This window comes from Poecile atricapillus, chromosome 19, assembly GCF_030490865.1.
Source record: "Poecile atricapillus isolate bPoeAtr1 chromosome 19, bPoeAtr1.hap1, whole genome shotgun sequence".
NCBI lineage: Eukaryota > Metazoa > Chordata > Aves > Passeriformes > Paridae > Poecile > Poecile atricapillus.
The window spans coordinates 6435516-6450031 of record NC_081267.1 but is presented as its reverse complement, the minus strand read 5'-3'; the positions used below and the strand labels follow the sequence as shown (position 1 = coordinate 6450031).

The following is a 14516-nucleotide window of genomic DNA, read 5'->3' as shown; positions in this document are numbered from 1 at the left end:
TTTTTCGTGGTGATTTTTTTGTTGTTTTTTTTTTATAATTATCCCTCTGTCAGCTCTGGGCAGAGCTCTGTAACTGTGTGTGACACTTGTCTGTGGCACTGTGGGGATGGCCAAGGGGACCTTCCCCGAGCTGTCTGCAGAGGAATCCACAGCAGCCCAGGCTGGGGGTGCTCAGTGGCCGCTCAGTTCCGCTGACTGGACGCGGCTCTGGACGCTTCCCTTGGAGCATCTCCAGGGAGGGAACGCTGGGGCTGCCCCGGCTGTGGTGTCACTGCCAGGGGAACGCTGGGGCTGCCCCGGCTGTGGTGTCACTGCCAGGGGAACGCTGGGGCTGCCCCGGCTGTGGTGTCACTGCCAGGGGAACGCTGGGGCTGCCCCGGCTGTGGTGTCACTGCCAGGGGAACGCTGGGGCTGCCCCGCTCCTGCCCCACCCCATCAGCTCTGCCAGCGCCTCCAGGGGACACAAAGGCTGAGCCAAAGGGTGAGAGTTGCACAAGGGGCTCAGCTGGGATCTGGGACCCATTGGGATCATGGAGTCCAGCCCCCGGCCCTGCACAGACACCCCAACAATCGCAGCCTGTGCATCCCTGGCAGCGCTGGCCAAAGGCTCCTGGAGCTGCGGCAGCCTCGGGGCCGTGCCCATTCCCTGGGGAGCCTGGGCAGTGCCCCAGCCCCCTGTGGGGGAAGAAGCTTTTGCTGATCTCCAGCCCAGCCCTGCCCTGGCCCAGCTCCAGCCGTTCCCTCGGCTCCTGTCCCTGCTCACCTGGGCAGAGATCAGAGCTTGCCCAGAGAAGCTGTGGCTGCCCCTGGATCCCTGGAAGTGTCCAAGGCCAGGTTGGAAAGGGCTTGGAACAGCCTGGGATAGTGGAAGGTGTCCCTGCCATGGCAGTTGATGGAATGATAAGGTTCACTTAAGATTTAAGGTGTCTTCCACCCCAAGGCATTCTGTGATTCTGTGATTTTGGGAGAGATGCTGAAGCTCTGGCTCAGCTTTATCTCAGCGAATGTCTGGACCCAGCAGCAGCCATGGGTGGGATCATCTCCTCCCTCTCGCTGTGGCTGTAACTCACCCAAGGGCAGTGTCATAAATTAAATTTGGACAACTAGGTCTATTGAGTTTACAGCAGTTTAATAACAAGAAAAAAAATGATACAATTTAGTGAATTGAATACAAGAATCCAATTTAATAAAAGAATACAATTTAGTGGATTGAATAGCAATTTGATATAGAAGGAATACAATTTAATAAAATAGTACAATTTAGTGAATATTGTTATAAATACACTCGAGAGAGTGTTAAAGTTTAATAAAGGGAAGTTTTATTAATTATAGCAAGCAAGCAATAAGCAAAAGACAGCGCTGGACAGCCGGGAAGCGATCCCGCTTCACCGCGGCCGTGCTTCCGTTTTCCGTGTGTCTCCTTTTAATCAGTCCGGCTCTCCGGGCTCTTCTGTGACGTGTCTTTCCTCGAGTATCTCTGCACATGCGCCTTCATCGGTCTAGGGGTTCGGTCGTTTGGTCTTTACTTTATCTTCCTTTAACCTTTCTTCACTGTTCTCTGTAAAGGCTTAGCTCAGTAATTTTTTGGAATGCAAGGAATCTTAGCAAGGACATGATAAACGTCAGTAGCTATACAAGCATCAGTTACTATGCATACGTAAGTAACTATCGTAAGTAAGTAAGGGGTAAGTAACAATCTTGATTTTACAGAATATAACATTACAGGATATCATATCTGCATGTTTAGTCGAACAAAAGGGTCTCTGTTTATCACAATCCCCCCTTTTTCTATTCCCTACTTTTGTTCGCTAAATCTTTGCAATTCTTTTTTACTTAGTTCTAAATAATCTTCGGTTTCTGCCTCATTTAAGGTGAGCTGCTTCTAACTTGCTTTTTACAATGTTAATAACTTTATTAAGAATGCAAGGGCTAAAAGTAAGTCTTAAGATTAGTAAAATTAGTGGTCCTGCTATAGTAGATAGTAAAGTTGTTTGCTAGGGAGAATAATTAAACTAGGATTCGTACCAACTCTGTTGCATTTGTTCTTTCTTTCTCTTTTCCTGTTCTTTCTGTGTTTTGGCCATGGTTTCTCTTACTATCCCGCTTTTATTTACATATACACAACACTCTTCTTTAAGTGTAGTACACGGGCCCCCTTGTAAAAATAATAAGTTTAATCCTCTTCTATTTTGCAAGACTACTTCAACCAGTGAGTCTAAGGAGTCTGTGAGGTCTTTTATGGATTCATCAATTCTTCTTAAATTTTCATCTACTGAAATTTTAAGCTCTTTAAGCCCCTGGTATTGATTAACTAAGGATGCTACACCTGTTCCTAATCCAGCTCCTTTTATGGTTAGTAATACGGCTATTGTTAATACTGTGAGGGGTTCTCGTTTCACCAAATGGTGTTCTGAGTTTTGGTATTGTGTATACATATATTCTTCAGGATGATAAATAATTCGGGGAACTATTATAACTTGTATACAAAATTCATAGGTTTCATTAAAGACTGTTACAGAGACACATGGGGTTACTCTTAAAGTGTTACAAACCCATTTAGTATTAGGTGCTGGAATCAGCTACTGAGCTGGCTTGCGAGGGTCATTAATCTGTATTTTTGTCTGACATAAGTGTTTCTTATCTGGGGGCACATTTCCCACACATTTCCCTTTTCCAGTGACTCTAGATAATGTTATTCCTGGAGTGTCTTCCCTTCCCGATTTCCATAAGCAGGCAGCAGGATTAGTGCCGTTTACTCTTTTTGGTTCTGCTATGGAGCCTATGGCCTCATAAAAGGGTGGGTTAATGTTATAGCATAACTAACATTCTCTAGTTAAATTTGGGTGTGTATCATTTAATACTTTAAAGGTAGCTTGCAATATTTTCCAAAGAACTTCATTTCCATATTCTTGGGGTGTTTCTACTGTAGTTGTTACTTGTGTGCTATTTTCTAAATTTTCTGAATAGTTACTCTGATCTCTTACTTTGGGATCTATTACTCCCCACACCACTGGATTTGGTCCAACAGATCCCGAATCATGTGGAACCATTTCTTTCTTTATAAGAATGTGCACTCCCCGATCTTTTCCGGGTTCCCATACCCTGAGACCCCAGGTTCGTCCCAGTAACCACCCAGGGTCTTGGGACTGTGTAATATTGATGTAATGAAATTTACAAGTTCCAGTATATGTTACTTCCCCTGAGGGGCCTATCCAGGGCTTTATACATCCATGTGGACCCTGTTCAACCTTTAGATACTTATCTGGGTTCTGTACTTTCCACCCCATGGAAATTGTTTCACAGCCCCAATATCTACAGTAAAATTCCCCAGGATAATTACAATATCCTCTGCCTGGATTAGAAGCTGGGCACATATATAGTACTCGCCGGAGCGGGATATTACTAGTACTCTTCCATTTAATAAGAGAATCTAGTGTAACTTGAAAGCTAGGGTTTCCAGAGGCGATCTGTGATTGGATAATAGCCTGGTCTTCCCATCGAATTATAGACCAATTAAAGGGTTCGTGAGTCTTACCTATACAAATGTCAAATGTGCTAATTAAGATTGTAAATGTTATTAACTTCTTTAATGAGCATTAGCTTCCCCTGCTATAATAGAGGCTTTTCTTTTGTATAGTGTTAGTTTTGATTTTCTAAAAATTATTTCGCTGGGTTGTATCATTTCCATTCTTGTGCCATTTCCAGGTCTATGACCTTTTGGTCCCATGTATATTGGAGTGTTTCCCTCCACAGTTTATTACTCCTCTGCCTCTCCCATCGTCGACCCGGTTGCCACGGGACACGGGGTGTACCATCTTCTCGGCAGCAAGAGTATTCTTCGGGAGGGAAATTACTCCTTCTCTTATTAATTCTTTGTATGTATTTTTTTCAACTTTTATGCTTTACTAAAGGGGTATTACACCTCAATTCCTGGAGACACTGTCTGCACAACCCAGCTACTATATTTACTATAAAAGGTGCAGGTTCGTTTGGATGGTAATAATACAAGGGGTTAACTCCTCTGGCATAAATAGTCCACCACTCCTCTGATTTTGTCTCAAATTTTTTTTTTCGCTCGTATTCTAGTTATTAAGGGCCAATCCGTGAGTTTTTTCTGGGCAGTGTAGCAGGATCTACACACCCCTCTTAGTGGGTAGCCTCTATGACAGTGGGTCCACTAATGTTCTTTACATATTATACATTTAAAACAAACAAAAAGATAACAATTCTGACATAAAGTACAGCCTATTCTAACACTTCTATTATATATTTCTTTACTACTAGATGGGGGTATTTTATATTCTATATAAAAATCTTTATGAAACTTTACTATTTATAAGTTTTTAAGCCGGTTAATAGTCCTTGGATGTTACTTTGTTCGGGATATCTTAAGTCTCAGGTTCCCAGCCGGGCTAACCACTTCTCAGTTATTAGTCTTTTGTGGGTTCACAGGTCTCTTTATACGACTGGCATGTGTCCACTCCTTTTCAGCTGTTCGAACTACAGAGTCAGTTGTTAATAACACTTGGTACGGCTTTTTTCACTTCGGTGTTAGGGATTTTCTTTCTAGTTTCTTATCAGCGCTTACTCTCCGGGTTGTACTTGAGAGTGTAGGGCAGTTGAAGATAACTCCATTCTCGGTCACTATTAAAAACTCAGAAATCTCAGTTAGAATAAAACAGTATCTCTTGTCACTTGAGGGACGAAGAGGGTTGAAACCAGAAATAGATAGATTGTTAAATAAGGGACTGTTAGAACCATGTATGTCACTTTTTAACACACCTATACTGCCAGTAAAGAAGCCAGATGGGACTTATCGTTTGGTACAAGATTTAAGAGAAATTAATAAGAATTTAATAAACGTACAGTAGCACGGTTCCCTGTAATAGCAAATTCGTATACATCATTAAGCAAATTGGGACCTGACAGTCTATGGTACAGTGTTATAGATTTAAAGGATACATTTTGGGCCTTGGTCTCATCTCTTGATGAGACTAGTCGAAATTATTTTACATTTGAATGGGAAGATCCAGACACAGAGAGGAGACAACAATTGAGATGGACACTATTGCCCCAGGGATTTACAGAACCTCTCAACTTGCCTGGACAAGCACTAGAACAGATTCTACAGGATTATCAGACAGACCCAGGAGTGACTCTGATACAATACGTGGATGATTTGCTTTTAGCTGGAAAGAGGAGGAAGATGTAAGGAGAGAGAGTATTAAATCGTTAAATTTCCTGGGTTTAAAAGGATTGCAAGTATCTAAGGCAAAGCTCCAATTTGTGGAAAAGAAGTAAAATATTTAGGCCATTACTTTAGAAAAGGGGGAAAAAAATAGACTCTGAAAAAAATACAAGGAATTTTGTCACTACTAATTCCTAAAAATAAAAGACAGATACGTCAAATCTTGGGATTAACAGGGTATCGTAGACAGTGGATTGAAAACTATAGTAGTAAAGTATAATTTTTATATCAAAAATTGACACAGGAGGGAGTAATAAAATGGAGTTTAGAAGATACAGAAAAATTCCGGGAACTACAAGAAAGTTTAATTCATGCTCCTGTCTTGAGTCTCTCAGATTTAAAGAGACCCTTTTACTTGTTTGTAAATGTAGAAAATAGGGTCGCCTCTGGAGTCCTAACTCAGGAGTGGGCAGGGAGGAAGAAGCTAATAGGGTATTTATCAAAGATCTTAGACCTTGTGAGTAAAGGCTGGCCAGCCTGTTTACAAGTAGTAGCAGGATGTACCTTACTGGTAGAAGAAGCTAGCAAAATCACCTTTAATAGCAATTTGAAGATAATGTCCCCTCATAACATTCGGGGTGTGCTACAACAAAAAGCGGAAAAATGGATTTCAGATGGTAGACTTTTAAAACATGAAGGAATTCCAACTGAAGCCCTAAACTTAATATTAAAAACCACAACTGTACAAAACCCGGCTGCCTTTTGTATGGAGAACCTGAAAGTAAATCTTTGACACATGACTGTATAACTACAATTGAGGAACAAACCAAAATTAGACTTGATCTGGAAGAAGAGGAATTAGAAAGCGGAGAAAAGCTGTTTGTGGATGGGTCCTCCAGAGTGATAGAAGGAAAGAGGAAAATAGGCTATGCTATAATAAGAGGACCTGATATTCAAGTTCTAGAATCAGGTCCATTAGACAAATCTTGGTCAGCCCAAGCCTGTGAATTGTATGCAGCATTAAGGGCATTGAAATCACTAGAAGGAAAGGAGGGGACAATATATACAGATTCCAGATATAGTTATGGGGTGGTGCATATGTTTGGTAAACTGTGGGAAGAAAGAGGTTTAATAAACTCTCAAGGGAAAGATTTGGTTCATCAAAAACTTATAATTGCAGTATTAAAGGCCCTGAGAAGGCCCAAGAGGTTAGCAGTGTTTTATTTGAAAGGACACCAGAAGGGAATAGACTTGAGGAGTAGAGGAAATAATGCTGCTGATTAGGAGGCAAAACAGGCGGCATTACAAACAATGGTCATAAAAGAAAAAAAAAGGGAGGGACAGGAAGAAACTTTAGAACATAAGAATAGTGACTTAAGAAGTAGATTTACTGAGGAAGAAAGGCCAAAACTCCCAGAGACAGGAGCAATAGAAAACTCAGAGGGGAGATAGCCTCTCCCAGATGGCCGGGAAGTACTACCAAAAGCCATAGCTCAAAGAATATTAGAAAAATACATCAAAGAACACATTGGGGAGCACAAGGGTTAATAGATTATTTTGCAGCAAAGTATATGAGCACAGGTATTTGAAACTTAGCTAAGCAAATTACTAGAAGCTGCCTGCCATGTTTAAAAACAAATAGGAAAAATCTCTGAAAATTACCTTATGGAGGGAGACCCTTAGCAAAAGACCCTTTGCAAATATTCAAATTGACTTCACAGAACTACCAAAGGTAGGAAGATTTAAATACTTCTTGGTCCTAGTGGATCTTAGTAGATCAAAATCCTAGTGGATTTTCTACTCAGGTCTTTGCATAAGCACTTTCCTCTGGGTTAAAGGGGATCCTTTGTTCCCAGGAATTTAATTTTTGTTTAACCCACTCTTCGGTTGATCCAAATATAGGCCAAAATACATTCTTTGAAATTTCTTTCCCTCTCTATATTACTACACAATAATTACTACACAAAATCATTTCTGCCCTATCTTTATTTTCTGTCCCCGGGAAATGTTTCCAATTATCTAGTATAAAACTCAACGGACTATCTTTAGGTATCGGTGAGAGTTTAACAGGTACAGGAGGCTTGCTCTTCCCCTGTCCCATTCTTCCGGAGTGCCTTCAATCACACAATTCCTTTCGCTTCCCCTCGTTCGTACCGCTCTTGCTCGGGGAATCCAGCTGCCGGTTCCCTTCTCAGACACACACACACTCACCACACTCCGGGATCCCGACCCCGCCCAGACGGATCCCCGTTATACTCACGCGTCCCACGTCCCGCGTCTTCGTCCGGACTCTGTGCACAGAATTTAAGGGGTCGACCGGTCCCCCTTTTGCTTATTGCCTTAATTTTAGGTTCGTCGGTGCAATTGAGGCAGGAACCGGCCCCCCCGGGCCGCTAAACCTTAGAGCGGGGCGCCCCCCGGAAGTGCCGATCCGTCCTACAGATTGCATCCGAGTCACGGGCACCAAATTGTTATAAATTCACTCGAGAGAGTGTTAAAGTTTAATAAAGGGAAGTTTTATTAATTATAGCAAGCAAGCAATAAGCAAAAGACAGCGCTGGACAGCCGGGAAGCAATCCCGCTTTGCCGCGGCCGTGCTTCCGTTTTTCGTGTGTCTCCTTTTAATCAGTCCGGCTCTCCGGGCTCTCCTGTGACGTGTCCTTCCTCGGGTCTTTCTGCGCATGCGCCTTCATCGGTCTAGGGGTCCGATCGTTTGCTCTTTACCTTATCTTCCTTTAACTTTTCTTCACTGTTCTCTGTAAAGGCTTAGCTCAGTAATTTTTTGGAATGCAAGGAATCTTAGCAAGGACATGATAAACGTCAGTAGCTATACAAGCATCAGTTACTATGCATACGTAAGTAACTATCGTAAGTAAGTAAGGGGTAAGTAACAATCTTGATTTTACAGAACATAACATTACAGGATATCATATCTGCATGTTTAGTCGAACAAAAGGGTCTCTGTTTATCACATTTAGGGCGCGGGGCACGGCAGGAGGTTTGGGCGTGGAACTGTGTTCCGAATGGCTCAAATAGCACGAGGGATTGAGCGGGAGATGGGGTTAGGGAAGAAGTGGAGGAGGGAGGAAGAGGGGAAGCAAGAGGAAGAGGAGGGACAAAGGAGGATCAGGGAAAGGAGAAGGAACCACGAGGTCCAGCACTCCCTCAATTCACAGCCGCCTACCTATGGGATCATCACACCCCATCCCACAGGTGACCGGGGAGGGGGACCTCAGCCAAGATATTTTAGGTGCTCCCTATTTTGGGCTGCTTGAGGGGACGTTTGGAGAATGAAGAAATCCAAACCTGAGCAGAAAATGCCCCTTGGGGGTAAATTGGGGGTCCTGGCATCCCTAAGTGGGGAGCTGGTAACCGGGGGAACTTTTTGGATTCTTGGCACTCCCAGCAGCCTGGGGAGGGCAGGGACTGAGTAGACAGAGGACACCCAGTGCAAGAGTGACCCCCAGCAGCTGGGACAGAGAGGAACCCCTGAACACCAAAGTGGAGAGACCAGAGACGGGGAACTCCTGGGAGACATTTTCAGGGCTGAATCTTGGTGTTTGGGAGGTTTTTATGGACTCCAGATGCCCGGTGACTTCTGGAGATGGACTTGGGTAGAGGGACCTTCAAACTCAATGTGCTCATCCCCTCTTCGCCCCAAACCAGGATTTCCCATTCCCAAATCTTGTCTGGATGGAGAAGGAGGCTGCGAGGAAGAGGAAGATGCCCCAGGACACCAAGGCAGGTGAGGAGGAAGTCAGTGCCCCTTTCCCCCTCTCTCCTGCTCCATCTCCCAGCCCAGCATGGCCCCCGGCTGCAGGACAACCCCGCTGCCGACGCCGTCCTGCCAGGGACCCACTGGGGGGATCTCCTTCCCCTTCCCTCTGGCACGGAGGCAAATCCCATCCTCTCCTTGTCCTTCCTCCCCCAGACAAGGAGCTGAGGATGGAGACCAGGGAGGAAAGATCCCCACAGCAGAACCTCGTGGAAGAGGCCATTGTGAGCAGCTCCATGGCTGAGGAATGTAATGGGGAGGAAAATCTGCAAAGATCCCGCAGGAGGAGGGGCTCCAAACCCATCCCAGGGTGCTCTGAGGAGGAAAGACCCACCCTGTGCCAGGAAGGCGGCCAGAGATCCAGCCGGGGCTCTGAGCTGGTGGTCCATGAGCAGGTTCAGGATGGGGAGAAGCCCTACAAGTGCTTGGAGTGTGGGAAGAGCTTCAGCCAGAGCAACAGCCTGATCTGCCACCAGATGATCCACACTGGGGGAATGGCCCTACGAGTGTGGGAAATGTGGGAAGGGCTTCAGCTTCAACTCCGAACTCATCATCCACCAGCGCATCCACACTGGGGAGAGGCCCTACGAGTGTCCTGAGTGTGGGAAGAGGTTTCACAGCAGCTCCAATCTCCTCCAGCACCAGCAGATTCACACGGATGAGAGGCCCTTCCGCTGCCCCGACTGTGGGGAGGGCTTCAAGCGAAACTCCAACCTCATCAAGCACCAGCGCATTCACACTGGGGAGAGGCCCTATGAGTGTGGGGAATGTGGGAAGAGCTCCAGCCAGAGAGGTCCCACCTCACCATCCATCAGAGGATCCACACCAGGGAACGGCCCTATGAGTGTGGGGAATGTGGGATGACCTTCAGCCGGAGGTCCCAGCTGACCATCCACCAGATGATCCACACTGGGGAGAGGCCCTACGAGTGTCCCCAGTGTGGGAAAATGTTTCAGACCAGCTCCAATCTCCTACAGCATCAGCGGATTCACACGGATGAGAGGCCCTTCCGCTGCCCTGACTGCAGGAGGGGCTTCAAGAACAACTCCCACCTCATCAGGCACCGGCGCATCCACACTGGGGAGAGGCCCTACGAGTGTCCCCAGTGTGGGAAGAGCTTCAGTGAGAGCTGTCACTTGAGCAAACACCAACGGAGGCACTGGTAAGGGAAGCTCTGCAAATGCCCCAAAGTGCAGGATAAGCTTTCTCCACAGCTCCAGCCTCATCCCCCCTTGGAGGACCAACATAGGGCAGAGACCTGGTGATCCATGTTCCCTGTGATCCATGATGGGAAGACACCTGTCCCTTTTCTTGCCCGTGGCAATGACATGATTTGGGATCAAAGAATGTGAGAGTGTGATCATGGCCCATTGTATTCAGTCCCACCTCAGGTCACTGCCAGGGGCAGGAAAAGGACTCCCTGTCTCTCACCAGAGGAGAAGGGTGTCCTTTCCTGGCAGGAGGAAATACGTGGCCAGGAAGAGCCGGTCGATGACATTTTAGTTTTCCCAGTAAATAGATTGTCTTATCCCTTCTGTTATCCAAATTGTTTCTGTACCTATTTGTTCCTTATCCCATTGCTGTTGTCAATAAATTGTTCTTATCCCAGCCTGGGATCTTTGCCTTTTCTGCTTTCCATGGGAGGTGGGAGAGAAGCGAGCGGCAGAGCCGTATTAGCAGGAGCAGGAAATTGGGGAATGCCATTCCTGAAGCCCAGCCCGTGAAAACCGAGCATCCCAGCTGGTGCCAGGCCTGGTTGCCATGGCAGCAGCCTTGGGAGCGGGTCCCTGGCTGGGGGCTGTGGGAACCTCTTCCCTCTGGTGCCCAGGGACAGGAGTGGAGGGAGCGGCTGGAGCTGAGGCGGGCAGGTTTAGGCTGGATGTGAGGAAAAGGTTTTTCCCGCGAGGCTGCTGGGGCACTGAACAGGCTCCCCAGGGAAGGCTCCCAGCTCCAGGGCTGGCTGAGCTCCAGCAGCGTTTGGCCAGCGCTGCCAGGCCCAGGCTGGGATTGTTGGGGTGTCCTGTGCAGGGCCAGCAGTTGGACTGGAGGATCCCCATGGGTCCCTCCCAACTCAGCCAATTCTGTGGCTCTGTGATCCCATGAGCCTGGGGATGGGACTGCAAATGGTTGCCATGGCAATGGGCTCTGGCTCCAGGCCTGAGCTGGTGTCCATGGCAACCACCCCTGGCATGGGGCCATAGCAACAGGGGCTGTGATGGTTGTCATGGAAACAGACCACAGCAGAGAGACAGCTCTGGCCAGGAGCAGCTCCTGAGCACAGCCCAGCAGGGCTGGGGCCCTGCCAGGGCAGCTCAGGGACACGAGCAGGCTCAGACAGAGCTCCCAGGGGCTCAGCACTGGCAGGGGCTGTGGGATGTCCCAGAGGGGGCTGTGTCACAGTGGCACCTCTGTGGCTGTGTCCTGGAGCCCCAGAGCAGCTGTGATGTCAGAAATAGGCTGTGTGACAGCTCAGAGTTTGTTGTGTGACGTCACTGTGCAGCTATGGCATCATAGAGGGGACTGTGTGACATCACAGAGAAGGCTGTGACATCATGACATGGCTGTATGACATCATAGCGCCATGTATGACATTGGCGGGCAGCAAAGAGCGGCGCCAATGGCGGGGCCGGAGGCGGCTCTGGGGGCGGGGCCGGGGCTGTGGGCGGGGCCGCAGCGGAGCAGCGCGATGGCTCCAGCGCTGGGGCCGGGGGCGCTCCCGGGGGGCGGCGAGAGGTGAGGGGGACCCCCGGCACCGGGACTCTTTGATCGCCCATTCTGGAGCGCCGAGGGGCCCCTAAACCCCCATTCCTGGGCGCCGCCATCCCACCGAACCCCCATTCCCGGCCATGGGTCCCACCCTGCACCCCCTTATCCGACACCAGGAACGCCTGCACCCCTTTCCCGGCCATCCCGCCTCTCGCAGCCCCAGAGCCCCCTTCTCCTTGACCCATTTACCCCCTGGACCCCTATTCCTGCCTCTCCCTGCAGCCAGCCCCTCCTTTCCTCAGCACTGAGGACACCCGGGACCCCTATTCCCAGCCATCCCGGCTTTCCCTGCCCTCTCCTGGCAATGGGGACACCGGGGACCCTTGGAGCTCCCTTTCCTGGGTACAGGAACGCCCTGAACTCCAGCCATGCCACATCTAGCCAGCCCCAGCCTCCCCTCTTGTCAGTCCTGGCATCCCCAAATGCCCTTCCCGGCTCTCCCCGTTTCCCCTTTCCTTCAGCCGTGACCCCCCCGATCCCAAATCTCCAAATGTCCCCCCAGTTCTCCTCTCCCTGCGTTCCCTGCACGCGGCGCTGTCGGAGCCCGGCCCGGGCTTCCCGCAGTCCATGTCCATGGGGTCCCTGGCTGGGATCCCCTTCCAGCGCCGCCGCAGCGAGCGGGGCCGGGCGGAGCCGCAGCCCCGGGGATGGCGGCCGGAGCCGAGCCGGGATCTTGGGATAGCCAGGGCTGGGATATTGGGATAGCCAGGGCTGGGATCTTGGGATAGCCAGAGCTGGGATATTGGGATAGCCAGGGCTGGGATACTGGGATAGCCAGGGCTGGGATATTGGGATAGCCAGGGCTGGGATATTGGGATAGCCAGGGCTGGGATATTGGGATAGCCAGAGCTGGGATATTGGGATAGCCAGGGCTGGGATACTGGGATAGCCAGGGCTGGGATATTGGGATAGCCAGAGCTGGGATATTGGGATAGCCAGAGCCGGCACAAGGAGCGGCACCGGCACGGGGCCAGCGGGGAGCTGCAGATGCTGCAGCAGCGGCACAGCCAGAGCGGGGCTGAGCGGGGGGAGCCGGGGCTGGGGGATCTGTGGGGCTGCGATGGCAACTGTGGCACCGCCATGGGGATCCCTGAGATCCAGGCTGAGGGATTAACAAATTCCCTGGCTCACAGCTGCAGGGAATGTCTCCAGAAATATGTCAGATATGGGCGGGAGGTGCTGGAGTGTAAAGGTGGGGAGGGCAGAATTCCCATGGGAATATGGGAATGGGAATGTGGGATTTGGGAGGGCAAATCCATGGGTGGGAAATCCATGGAAATTCCATGGATGGATCTCAGACATCCCATTCCCGTGAGACCTCCAAGGATGAATTCTACTTCTGTCCCATTCCCATGGGAATTCTGTAGATGGATCTCACGGCCATGCCATTCCCATAGAATTCCATGGGCAGATCTCCCCATCCCGCAGCCATGGGAGTTCCAGTCCGTTTCCCCCCCAAACCCATCCTGGGGATCGTCCTGTTCTTTGCCCGCCCCACCCCTCACAAGACTCTTTGGGGTCCCCCCATGACACAACCAGCCCCCACAAACTCTTCCTGGTTCCCTCTCATCTCCCCACAACGGGAATTCTTGAAAGTCCCCCCATGTCTCTGCCCCCAGGACTTTGGGGGTCCCACCTGATCTGTCCGTGCACCCCCAGATTTCTTCCACAGCCCCCCTGTGATGGTGGAGGGTGGGGGCCAAGTGCTGGTGCCCCCCTGCCTGCAGCAGATCCAGTGGTGAGGGCAGTTCAGGGGGTCCCTCAGCATTTGGGGTCCCTGGGATTTGGGGTGACCCCCCTGGGCCCCCCAGGATCTCCCTGAACACGCTGACGCTGCCCGTGCACAGTGAGAAGGTTCAAACCCGGCACGGGTTCCCCAGCACTGCCACCCACATTGCCCAGGTAACCCCAAACCTGCCGAGAACCCCCAAACCCCCCGGGACACCCCAACCTCCCCTGATCCCAAACACATCCCTGGATGCTCCAAAAACTCCCCAAAACTGCAAAACCCCATACAGACATTGAGATGGTTCATACCTGGCATGGGGTCCCCATCTCCATCACCAGCAGGTTCCCCAAAACAGCCTTGAGACCCCCAATTCCACCCCCAGGATCACCCGCATTCCCCCATCTGGACCCCTGTAAACCCCCTTGAGAACCCCAAAAAACAACCGTGGCCCCAAAACCACCCAGAACTTCTGAAAACCCTCAGGAACCCCTCACAAAGGTTTATACCCAGCATGGGGACCCCATCACCTTCATTGGCATCACCCAGGTACCCCCAAACCCCTCCCGGGACCCCCAACCCCTCCCGGGGCTCCACTGCTGGAACCAACGGGAGTGGTGTTGCCCTTTTAAGAGGAGTTACAGTGGGACCCGACAATACCGGGGGCCCTTAAAGCGGCCATGGTAGAGAGAACCCCCAAAATCCACCCTGGGGGACAAAACATCCCCTACAGGGGCTTGGGGTGGGGACACCCCTAAAAATGTCACTTAAAGCCATCATGATCCCCCCCTCAAAAGGGGTTTGTGGAGCTGCAGCTGCACAAACACCCCAAAATGGGGAAGAAAAAACACCCTGTAGTGGTGGGATCCCCCCAGAAAACCTGAAAAAGAGAAAAACTCCTCTTGAGAGGGGCCTGAAGACCCTGAAAGGCCCTGGAAGAGGGACAAGATCCCCTCCTCTGCTGGGGCCTCCCCGAGCCGGGAACTCTCCCGTTCCTGCACTCGGGGGAGCCCCGAACGACGGCGGCTCCTGGGCTGAGCCCCCCTCAGCCGGGGCTGCGG

General features: G+C 49.9%; 2 pseudogenes; one reads left to right on the top strand and one right to left on the bottom strand.

Annotated features, from left to right (window-relative positions):
- LOC131586333 (uncharacterized) overlaps positions 1-14516 on the bottom strand; it is a 705318-nt pseudogene that overhangs the window by 33366 nt on the left and 657436 nt on the right.
- LOC131586229 (zinc finger protein 271-like) overlaps positions 1-14516 on the top strand; it is a 31021-nt pseudogene that overhangs the window by 10089 nt on the left and 6416 nt on the right.